The sequence below is a fragment of the Bos mutus genome, chromosome 8, assembly GCF_027580195.1.
Source record: "Bos mutus isolate GX-2022 chromosome 8, NWIPB_WYAK_1.1, whole genome shotgun sequence".
Taxonomy (NCBI): domain Eukaryota; kingdom Metazoa; phylum Chordata; class Mammalia; order Artiodactyla; family Bovidae; genus Bos; species Bos mutus.
The window spans coordinates 87457665-87470206 of NC_091624.1; positions in this window are offsets into that span (position 1 = coordinate 87457665).

Below are 12542 nucleotides of genomic sequence, written 5' to 3' on the forward strand. Positions count from 1 at the left end.
AATTGCTTTTACTGGAATGCAAAAGTAGGAAGTCAAGAGATACATGGAGTAACAGGCAAATTTGGCCTTGGAGTACAAAACGAAGCAAGTCAAAGGCTAACAGAGTTTTGCCAAGAGAATGCACTGGTCATAGCAAACGCCCTTTTCCAACAACACAAGAGAAAACTCTACACATGGACATCACCAGATGGTCAACACCGAAATCAGACTGATTATATTCTTTGCAGCCAAAGATGGAGAAGCTGTATACAATCAACAAAATCAAGACTGGGAGCTGACTGTGGCTCAGATCATGAACTCCTTATTGCCAAATTCAGACGTAAATTGAAGAAAGTAGGGAAAACCACTGGAGAAGGCAATGGCACCCCACACCAATACTCTTGCCTGGAAAATCCCATGGATGGAGGAGCCTGGTAGGCTGCAGTCCATGGGGTCGCTAAGAGTCGGACACGGCGGAGCGATTTCACTTTCATTTTTCACTTTCATGCATTGGAGAAGGAAATGGCAATCCACTCCAGTATTCTTGCCTGGAGAATCCCAGGGACAGAGGAGCCTAGTGGGCTGCCATCTATGGGGTCTCACAGAGTTGGACACGACTGAAGTGACTTAGCAGCAGCAGCAGGGAAAACCACTAGATCATTTAGGTATGACCTAAATCAAATCCCTAATGATTATACAGTGGAAGTGAGAAATAGATTCAAGGGATTATATCTGACAGAGTGCCTGAAGAACTATGGATGGAGGTTCATGACATTGTACAGGAGGCAGTGATCAAGACCATCCCCAAGAAAAAGAATACAAAAAGGCTAAATGGTTGTCTGAGGTGACATTACAAATAGCTGAGAAAAGAAAAGATGCAGAAGGCAAAGGAGAAAAGGAAAGATACCCATTTGAATGCAGAGTTCCAAAGAATAACAAGGAGAGATAAGAAAGCCTTCCTCAAGTGATCAATGCAAAGAAATAGAGGAAAACAATAGAATGGGAAAGGCTAGAGATCTCTTCAAGAAAATTAGAGATACCAAGGGAACATTTCATGCAAATATGGACACAGTAAAGGACAGAAATAGTATGGACCTAACAGAAGCAGAAGATATTAGAAGAGGTGGCAAGAATACACCAAAGATCTATACAAAAAAGATCTTCATGACCAAATAACCACGATGGTGTGATCACTCACCTAGAGCCAGACATCCTGGAATGCGAAGTCAAGTGGGCCTTACGAAGCATCACTACGAACAAAGCTAGTGGAGGTGATGGAATTCCAGTTGAGCTATTTCAAATCCTGGAAGATGATGCTGTGAAAGTGCTGACCTCAATATGACACCAAATTTAGAAAACTCTACAGTGGCCACAGGACTGGAAAAGGTCAGTTTTCATTCCAATCCCAAAGAAAAGCAATGCCAAAGAATGTTCAAACTACTGCACAATTGCACTTATCTCCCCCACTAGCAAAATAATGCTCAAAATTCTCCAACCCAGGCTTCAACAGTAGGTGAACCATGAACTTCCAGATATTCAAGCTAAATTTAGAAAAGGCAGAGAAACCAGAGATGAAATTGCCAACATCAGTTGGATCAAAAAAGCAAGAGAGTTCCAGAAAAACATCTACTTCTGCTTTATTGACTATGCCAAAGCCTTTGACTGTGTGGATCACAACAAACTGTAGAAAATTCTTAAAGAGATAGGAATACCAGACCACCTGATTTGCCTCTTGAGAAATCTATATGCAGGTTAAGAAGCAACAGTTAGAACTGGACATGGAACAACAGACTGGTTCCAAATTGGAAAAGGAGTACGTCAAACCTGTATATTGTCACTCCGCTTATTTAACTTATATGCAGAGTACATCTTGAGAAACACTGGGCTGGATGAAGCACAAGCTGGAATCAAGATTGCTGGGGGAAATATCAATCACCTCAAATGTGCAGATGAGACCACTCTTGTGGCAGAAAGTGAAGAAAAACTAAAGAGCTTCTTTATGAACGTGAAAGAGGAGAGTGAAAAAGTTGGCTTAAAACTCAACATTCAGAAAACGAAGATCATGGCATGCAGTCCCATCACTTCATGGCAAATAGATGGGGAAACAATGGAACCAGTGACAGACTTTATTTTTTTGGACTCCAAAATCATTGCAGATGGTGACTGCAGCCTTGAAATTAAAAGACGCTTACTCCTTGGAAGAAAAGCTATGACCAACCTAGACAGCATATTAAAAAGCAGAGACGTTACTTTGCCAAAAAAGGTCTGTCTAGTCAAAGCTATGGTTTTTCCAGTAGTCATGTAAGAATGTGAGAGTTGGAGTATAAAGAAAGCTGAGTGGTGAAGAATTGATGCTTTTGAAGTGTGGTATTGGAGAAGACTTTTGAGAGTCCCTTGGACTGCAAGGAGATCCAACCAGTCCATCCTAAAGGAAATCAGTCCTGAATATTCATTGGAAGGGCTGATGCTGAAGCTGAAACTCCAATACTTTGGCCACCTGATGTGAAGAACTGACTCATTTGTAAAGACCCTGATGCTGCAAAAGATTGAGGGCAGGAGGAGAAGGGGATGACAGAGGATGTGATGGTTGGATGGCATCACCGACCCTATGGGCATGAGTGTGAGTAAACTCCGGGAGTTGGTGATGGACAGGGAAGCCTGGCGTGCTGCAGTCCATGGGGTCGCAAAGAGTCAGACACGACCTAGTGACTGAACTGAACTACTTTAGAATATTGTGTTGGTATCTGCCATACATCAATATGCATCAGCCACGGGTATACTTCTGCCCCCTCCCTCGCACCCCCCACCCCTCTAGGTTGTCACGGAGCACCGGTTTGAACTCCCTGAGTCATAGAGCAAATTCCCGATGGCTGTTTTCCATGTGGTAGTGGATATGTCTCCACGCTGCCTCTCCATTCATCCCACCCTCTCCTTCTCCCACTGCGTCCACAAGTCCATTCTCTGTGTCTGCATCTCCACTGCTGCCCTGGTTCATCGGCACCATCTTTCTAGATTCCACATGTATGCATTAATATATGGTATTTGTTTTTCTCTTTCTGACTTACTTCACTTTGTATAATAGGCTCTAGGTTTGTTCACCTCATTGGAACTGACTCAAATGCATTCCTTTTTACAGCTGAGTAATGTTCCACTGTACATATGTATCACATCTTCTTACTGGATTTATCTGTCGATGGACATCTAGGTTTCTTCCATGCCCTAGCTATTGTAATCAGTGCTGCAATGAACATTGGGGTACGTGTGTCTTTTTCAATTATGGTTTCCTCAGGACATATGCCCAGTAGTGGGATTGCTGGGCTGTATAGTAGTTTTATGCCTAGTTTTTTAAGGAATCTCCATACTATTCTCCATGGAGGCTGTATCAGTTTGCATTCCCACCAAAAGAAGGTGAACCCAGTTTTTCAGGTAACAATTTTCTGTAAGGATGGAAGCATTACTACATATCTCTCCCAAGAGCACGAGCCATGTCACATGTGTATCTGGCTCTGTCACTGGAGGTTGATAAGGCATTCCTGGAACTTCCCTGGTGACTCACTGGCTAAGACTCTGTGTTCCCTATGCGGGGGCCCAGGTTCAATCCCTGGTCAGGGAACTAGATCCTGCATGCTGCAACTAAAAAACATATCGATGCTGCTATTGCAACTAAAGATCCCGCGTGCAACTAAGACCTGTGCAGCCACATAAATAAATATTGAAAAAAATCCAAAATATTCCCAGAAAACCATCAGTAGGGAATTTTGGGTCTTTTGAGCATGAGCTTCCTGTTCTTTCTTGTTTCCTGTAATATATCTTTCCCTCTTCCCAACTCTGTTTCTACTTGTCTGTCCTTTCTGCGTGTTGGACACATGAATGAGTTCAACAGCAAATGGATGACACCAAGCTGATGACAAGCGACCTTGCTGATGTAAATGCTGAGAGACATTTTTGACTACTCTTGTAGCTCAGATGGTAAAGAATCTGCCTGCAATGCAGGAGACCCGGGTTTGATCCCTGGGTTGGGAAGATCTCCCGGAGAAGGGAATGGCTCCTCACTCCAGTATTCTTGCCTGGAGAACTCCATGGACAGAGGAGCCTGGTAGGCTACAGTCTGTGGGGTCGCAAAGAGTCAGACACCACTGAGCGACTAACTTTTCATATTTGCAGCTCACTGACTGACCAGATCCCTCCAAGTCAACTGAACACGCCTCCACATTTATGAACTCCATCACCTGGTCCCTTTCTAGGCTCCCTTCTCTCCTTCCAAAATGCACACCACCCACACTGAATACCCTCCCAGTAGTCAAGTATAGATGTGAGAGTTGGACCATAAAGAAGGCTGAGTACTGAGGAATTGATGCTTTCAAGTTGTGCTGCTGGAGACTACTCTTGAGTCCCTTGGACAGCAAGAAACTCAAATCAGTCAATCCTAAAGAAAATCAACACTGCATATCCATTGGAAGGACTCATGTTGAAGCTCCAATACTTGGGCCACCTGATGTGAAGAGCCGACTCATTGGAAAAGCCTCTGATGCTGGAAAAGATTGAGGGCAGGAGGAGAAGGGGACGACAGAGGATGAGATGGTTGGATGGCATCACCAAGTCGATGGACATGAGCTGGAGCAAACTATGGGAGATAGGGAAGGACAGGGAAGCCTGGCGTGCTGCAGTCTCCGGGGTGGCAAAGAGTCGGACAGGACTTTTGTTGTTCAGTCAGACTGAGAAGGAAATGGCAACCCACTCCAGTATTCTTGTCTGAAGAACCCCAGGGACGGGGGAGCCTGGTGGGCTGCCGTCTATGGGGTAGAAGAGAGTCGGACACGACTGATGCGACTTAGCAGCAGCAGTAGCAGACATCGAAAAACACTCTGTGACCAGTGGCGACACCTAGTGGCCAAAGCGGTGGCAACAGCCAAAGAACCAGGATTCCTGGTTTTCTCTCCTGGTGCATACATAGGTGTTTGCTCAGTCTGTGACCCCATGGACTGTAGCCCGCCAGGCTCCTGCGTCCATTGGATTTCCCAGGCAAGAATACTGGAGTGACTTGTCATTCCCTCCTCCAGGGGGATCTTCTGACCCTAGGACAAAGGAAACCCTCAAGGAGACTATGAGATTTCCCAGGAGGGAGGACCCTTGTGCAAGAGAAGAAAGAGAGGTGAGATAAGGGCTCAGAGTCAAGTGGTTTGAATTATTAAAAGGAATGTGATTTCATCTGCTGCCCTAAGCTAGGTACCGGCATTAAGGATTGATGGCTGCTTTCATCATAAAAAAGGATGGAAGGAGACCAGACATTTTCTGCCTCCTGTAATTTTGCCAAGAGAATCAAACCTCAGTCAAGCTACCAATTGAAGGATTGAATTGAATACAATTCATGTGTTCATGAATATGCAGTCAGCACGTCTAGACTGTGGGAACCTGGACAGATCAAATGGGCCAGGTTCTTCCATAGATAGATTTAAAGAAAAACAGGGACACCTCCAGATTATAAGATACAAGATTGGAAGAGACTTAAAAGGCATGTCAAAGCTTTTAAAATATTCCAACTAAACCACAGTGTCTATAGATACACATTAGGCTGAAAAAAAAAAAAAAAAAAAACAATAATGGTGGGATATTGCTGACCTGTTGTGGGAGAAAGGAGGGGAACTGTGGTTGGAATGAGGGACCTAGGTGGGCTTCTGGGGTGGCTGCGGTGGTCTGTGTCTTGACCTAAAGGCAATTTCCTTGGAATAATTCATCAAGTCACACATTTATATTGTTACCTGTGCTTTATTTAAAATGTAATTTTTTTTTTTCAATGAAAGAAGAGGGATGCTGGTGAGTCGTAACCCTGAAAGGAGAGCACCTCTACCCTTGGTGAGGACAACACTGGTATTCTGGGGATAAGGGAGTAGTGACCTGTAAGTGGGTGGATGAAAATTCACTGAGGTTTGCAAAATGGTGATATTCTATCACTTCTTTTTCGTTTAATAGCTGGAGGACTTCACAAAGAGAAAATTCCCCTCATGTGCTATTGGTTACCCAGGGATAAAGACCATATGGGGAAGGCAGGATCAATCTTTGATTCTTTCCCTTTACTACTTTCCAAGATTACAAACTTGGTTCCTTACCATCCTTCAGAAAGGACTGCATTATGTAATTATGAACACATGGATTTAAACGCGTTTGATGGGCTTCAAAGCCAGCATAGTTGTTATCACTTATACTCAATTTGTTCCATCTGGGGCGAGTGACAGCCTCACGTTGATTCTTGAATTTTTCTGATAGGATCCTGGTAATTGGCCGTTTCCTTGTTACCAGTAGGACAGTGTATTGTCTTTTTGTCTGTTTCCTACACAGATTCACACTCAGCCATTACTCAGAGAAACCCTGTTTACCTGTTTTTATTTTAGTGAGACATATTTCAAAGCCTGATCTAGGTTCTAGGAATGCTCACTGCTAGTGGTTTGGTCATCACTGTTAGCCCTTTTCAGTGGACAGAGCTACTGGGCATTTTAAAGTCATGAGAAGGTTGAGAGTTGCTCTCTGTATATGGTCCATAATAAAGCTTTTTCTTTTTTTTTAGCCCTCACTGACCTTAAATTTTCTGGAATCATTGTTTATAAGTGGGGGTATCAGCTTTGCCATGAGCCAAATTCTGGTCTTAGAGATGGTGTTCTACCGACCCCAATTCTTCTGTTGAGTGTTGGTTAGAAATAGTACTACTACCTCACTCCTCGTTCTCAGTTGGCACGTGGTTGCCACACAGAGACTCGAGTGGAGGCTGTCCCCTCCACAGTGAGGAAGTCGTCACTCTAGATGACTTGAATGTCCCAGAGTTAAACAGTTTTTATTTTATTTAAAGTTTTTTTTTTTTTTTTTTTAGCTGTGCTGGGTCTTCGTGGTGGCATGTGGGATCTTAGTTCCTGGACCAGGATTCGAATCTGCATCCCCTGCATTGGAAGGTGGATTTTTAACCACTGGACCACCAGTAAGGTCCCCCAGGGTCTGTTTATCACCTGGTTGTCTGCTACCAAATGTTCCCTCCCTGCTCCTTCCTGATCTGTTGCCCTGTTCCTATGACGCCCCAGTGCCTCCCCAGCTATTCTCCCCAGCCTTCAAGACCCTTCGGGAGCCTTTGGGTCTCATGAAGTCTTCTTGGACTACTTAAGCCCCCTAGTACTTCAGTTTTCACACCTGTGAAGTGGAGAAAATTGAACCCACTTCACCAGGTTGTGAAATGTACATGTGAAATGTACCACTTTGCTAGTGGTAAAGAATTCACCTGCCAATGCAGGAGATAAGAGACCCAGGTTCGATCCCTGGGTCAGGAAGATCCCCTGCAGAAGGAAATGGCAACCCACTCCAGTATTCTTGCCTGGGAAATCCCATGGACAGAGGAGACTGGTGGGCTACAGTCCACGGTGTCGCAAAGCGTTGAACACGACTGAGCGCTCTCTCACACACATAATTAGGCTTAGCACAGCACATTCAGTACATTTCAGCTTTCTTTTTCCTTACTCTAGGCCCATAGTTCTCAAACCCTGCTGCATATTAGAAACACCTGAGGAGGCTTTTAAGAGAAAACAGTGATGTTTTGTCCCCAGTCCTGGCGACTCTGACTCAGTGGGTCAGGACAATTGGCATTGTAAGTTCTCAAGGTGATTCTGGAGCAGGAGCTGGCAACTCACACTGGCAAACCACCACCCCCATTACTATCTCCCAGGTCCTGTGGGGTGACACCCTCCTGTGGCATTTCAGTAACTTTTTGCTGACTCTACATCAAGCCGGGCTCTGTTACTTAAAACCAAGAGAGGCCTATGAGTGCAGAAGGAATCTAAGAAAAATGATTGGATTGAGTTAGATCTCAGGAAACTCTGGAACTGAAGACGCTTCCCTGTCCTCAACCCACCTATTCCTTGGTGGACGACCTCCGAGTTGTCCCCTTGGAGGTGTCAACTACAAATTGTCACTTGCCAAGAGCATTTGCCAGCGACTGAGCAACAGCAAGGGCATTTGCCATCTGCCTCTGAACCCTGTGTGGCTGCCCACCTTCAGCGCCCGCTGAGGGAGTTCAGGGAGGTGACTGAGGCACTCTGTGCTCCAGGGAAACTGGTGGAACAGATCTTTAGATCGTCAGATATTTTTAGGAACTGATTTCGTGATCCCAAACCTAGCATCTCCTCATATCTAGAAAATCACTAAATCCCTTCATGATGACATCAGCTCCTCGTGACTAGCAGAAAACCTTTTGTAAAGTAAGCACTTGACTGCACTGAACTCCCCCTTCACCAAAATCTTATATATTGACCTTCTCCCACTGCCTCTTTGGAGCAGTCTCTCAGAGCTCTCTGAGGTGCTGTCTCCTGGGCTGCAGTCCTCATTTTGCCCCAGCTAAAACTGGACTAGCAACTCATGTTGTGCATCTGTTTAGTCAACAAAGGCCATGTCTGTTGTGGTGACTGGGTGTGCTGCTTAACACTGTTAAGCAGCATTAATACTGGTAAGTTAATACTCCACTTAATACTGGAGTGGGTTGCCATCTCAGAGAGACCCAGCTGCTGCTTGAGTAAAATTTTAGTAACATATATTCTTATGACATTAGCTCAACAAATTTGAGGGAAAAAAAAAATCCCTAAAAGTCTCTTTCTTACTTTCCCCTTTGCCTTTGAAACCAACTACTGCAGCTGCTAACAGAGGCATCTGTCTGTATGTAGAATATATTTTTGTTCTGGAGAACAAAGAGAATTATTAAAAGGGCGGCAGGAGATGGGAAGTGTTTGTCAGCATTCAGTTTTGTTTTTAAATATTTATTTGGCTGTGCCAGGTCTTAGTTTCGGCACGTGGGATCTTTAGTTGTGGCACGTGGAATCTAGTTCCCTGACCAGGGCATCGAATCCATGCCTCTGCGTTGGAAGCTCAGACTCTTAACCTCTGGACCACCAGGGAAATCCCCAGCATTCCCTCTGTTCTCCTTCCTCAGCTGAATCACCTAGTCTTCCTCTTTTTCTGTTCTTTTGCTCACCGTGCCCTTGTGCTTCTACCCTGGGAAGACAGAACAGCCCCGTCCTTCATGGTCTGTTAAATCCACACGAACCTCCATTCCAAGACGCTGAGCAAACCCAACAGCTGGTAAACCCCACCTGACTTCTTTCTTTTACAAATGAGCAGCAGATCACTACACGGTTCCAACAGGGAAATTTGCACAACAGTTTTGCACCACGGGGATAATGACATAGTCTATCTCCTGAGGATGATTAGATGAGATAGAACCATGGGTTTCAGACTTGCCTGTGCATTAGAATCACTGGAAGAGTTTCAAAAATTCCTGAGCAGCACCCAGATATGCTCAATCAAAACTTCTGATTTTGGGAGCTATCCATCAAAATTTAAAAAGTCTCTTGGGAGTTCCCTGGTGGTTCAGGGGCTAAGACTCCACATTCCCAGTACCAGGGAGCTGGATTCTGTCCCTCGTCAGGGAACTAGATCCCACATGCCTCAATGAAGACTGAAGATCCCGTTGCTGCAACTAAGACTTAGGGCAGCCAAATAAATAAAAATAAATGTTAAAAAATGACACCTGCCCTCAGGAAATGTTCTGGGGTAGGTAATTGAAAAATATTAAAAAAAAATTAAAAACATCTCTCTAGCTAATTCCAATATGCAGCTACATTTCAGAGCCAGTGAGATAGTACTTGTTTATAAGTACTCAGTAACTGTGTTTATTAAGGGCTTCCAAGGTGGCTCAGTGGTAAAGAATCCGCCTGCAATGCAGGAGACACAGGTTCGATCCCTGGGTCAGAAAGACCCCCTGGAGAAGGAAATGGCAACCCACTCCAATACTCTTGCCTGGAGAATCCCATGGACAGAGGAACTTGGGAGGCTACAGTCCATGGGGTCGCAAAGTCAGACATGACTGAAGCGACTGAGCACAGCACACGTGAGCATCACAGCTTTCTCCGAGAAGTTCCGGAAGTTCATCTAAGGGAGCAGAGCAGCTCAGAGCCCCTGACTCAGAGTGTCGGGAGGCGTGGAGGTTGGATCTTCTGTGGCCACTGCAGGAAAGCCCATGGGGCTGGCAGACTTTTGGGGGAAAAAGGGCTTTACAACCAGAGGTAGTCACTGAATACTGTGCTCCAAAGGAGAGAGGGCTCACGGTGTGTCTGCAAAGCAGGCATCTAACGTAATGGGTGAGGGGCTGCCACAGCCGCTAATCCTGCGGAAGGAAGGACTTCTATTAGGGATCTTGTAACCCTTTCCTTGCCTCAAGCTGACCTCCAGGGTGGTCCTGCTTAGGAAGGTCCCAATGCTCTCTCTCCACTTCTGGGTCTGTTGGGAGGTGGTCTAGGGCAGAGCCTTGCCTGTCCTGTCACTGGGCCAACAGAACTCTTTCTATAGGAACCAACCAGGAAGACTTTACTCAGGTTCCAAGTCTGTCCACACACACACACATCCACACACACCCTTTGATTATGGCTCTTCCAGCCCAGGTCTGTGCCTGGGTGCCACCTCCTTCCTGTTTCATCCTTCAAGATTCATATTCTAGGATTGGGCAAAGGAAGGGGAAAATTTGAGTGTGCTCTGTACCCAAGGGCTTCCCAGGTGGCACTAGTGATAAAGAATGAGCCTGCCAATGCAGGAGAAGTTAAGAGACACAGGTTCAATCCCTGGGTCAGGAAGATCCCCTGGAGGAGAGCATGCAACCCACTGCAGTATTCTTGCCTGGAGAATCCCATGGACAGAGGAGCCTGGTGGGCTACAGTCCATAGCATGCTCTATACCTAATCACAGCAAAATTTTTGCAAAAATCTTATGTAGTTCTTCCCATTTCACAGAAGAGGAAACATATTCTTTCCAAGATCACATGGTGGGCATAACAGTTAGCTTTTACTTTGTTACAAACCATCCCCCAAATCAGTGGCTAAGAATAACCATTTGTTTGGCTCACAGTCCTAGAGACTGGCTGGGGTGTTGGGAGTAGGGCACAGCCCATCAGTTGACCTCTTCCATCCTCCAGTAGGACAGCTGAGCTGGCATGGCAGCTTGGCAGGATTCTTTTTGGAAGGCTGGATGGATGCAAGGCCCCTTGATACCTCCACTTGGAACTAGTCCTGTCAATGCTGTCATAATCTCAACTGGCCAAAGAAGACCATGAGAGCTGCCTAGATTCAAGGGATGGGGAGAGAAACTCTAACTTACTGTTGGGAGCAGCTTCACAGTCATATTGCAAAGGGGCTGGAATACGGGGAGGGGTTGGGGTGGAGGGTCATGCCCACCCTGCAGTCGACTGCAAGTTGTTAGGTGACAGAAGTAGGATTTTATTTTTCAATTACAAAGATAACGCACACACATGAGAACAATTGGAACAGTAAACATAAGGGGAAATGAGGAAGAGAAATTCTCATTCTTAGTCTTGGGCTAGGAAAAAATGTTCTAATCTAGTCCTACTCTCTACATGTAAGCATGATCAAGAGTTCCTTGTTTATCTTGACACAGTTTTTTCTGCATATGCATGGATGGGAGCACGCACAATTTTCCTGCACTTTAGTCTTTTCTCTTAATAATGCAACTAAGTTCTTTCCACAGCAGCACAACTAGGAAATGCTCCATTCCTTTTAAGGTCTACATAGTAATCCACTGAATAAATGTGCTGTTTATTCAACTACATATCCTATTGTTGGACACTTAGGTTTTCTGGGTTTTATTGTTAAAAGTGCTGCTGCAGTGACTCTCCATGAATATCCTTTGTGTACTTGGAGACTAGATTCCTCCAAGAGGAATTTCTGTGTTGAACAGCAGAGTTAAAACTTGCTCTGTTCCCAAAGCACCCGCACTTTTCAAGATGGGTCTTCAGTTATCTGGGGCTTCCCTGATGGTTCAGCGGTAAAGAATCCTTCTGCCAATGCAGGAGATGAGGGTTTGATCCCTGGGTTGGGAAGATCCACTGGAGAAGCAAAGAGCAACCCAGTATTCTCACCTGGGAAATTCCATGGACAGTGAAGCCTGGTGGGCTACAGTCCAAAGGGTCACAAAGAGTCGGACATGACTGAGCATGAATGCTTCAGTTACCCACTGTTCCTCCAGGCTTTTCTGTGACTAGAAGCTATTTTGAGAAGCATGGCCCCCTGTGCACATATGCATACATTGAACTTCTCCACACTCTTCCTTCCTAAGCGAGCTCAAGAGGTCCCAAGCTATGCATTATTATCCAAGAGGATCCAGATTAGGTATCTTTTCTGTGTCTTCCTTCATGATTTTTCTGGGAGACACGTACTACTTTGTTAGAGGCCGGTGATACAAGAAACCTAATAACCAGTGTTAACCTACAAACGATAGATTCCATCCAAATGAAGGCCTAAGATATAAATGAAGATTTCACAAATACTGGAAATACAAATAGGTGGTAAAAGAAGTCAAGCAATTACACGCAATAATAGCAGAGCCCTATATTGAACAGTTAGTGAAGTCGCTCAGTCGTGTCCAGCTCTTTGCGGCCCCATGGACTGTAGCCTACCAGGCTCCTCCATCCATGGGATTTTCCAGGCAAGAGTACTGGAGTGGGGTGCCATTTCCTTCTCCAGGGGATC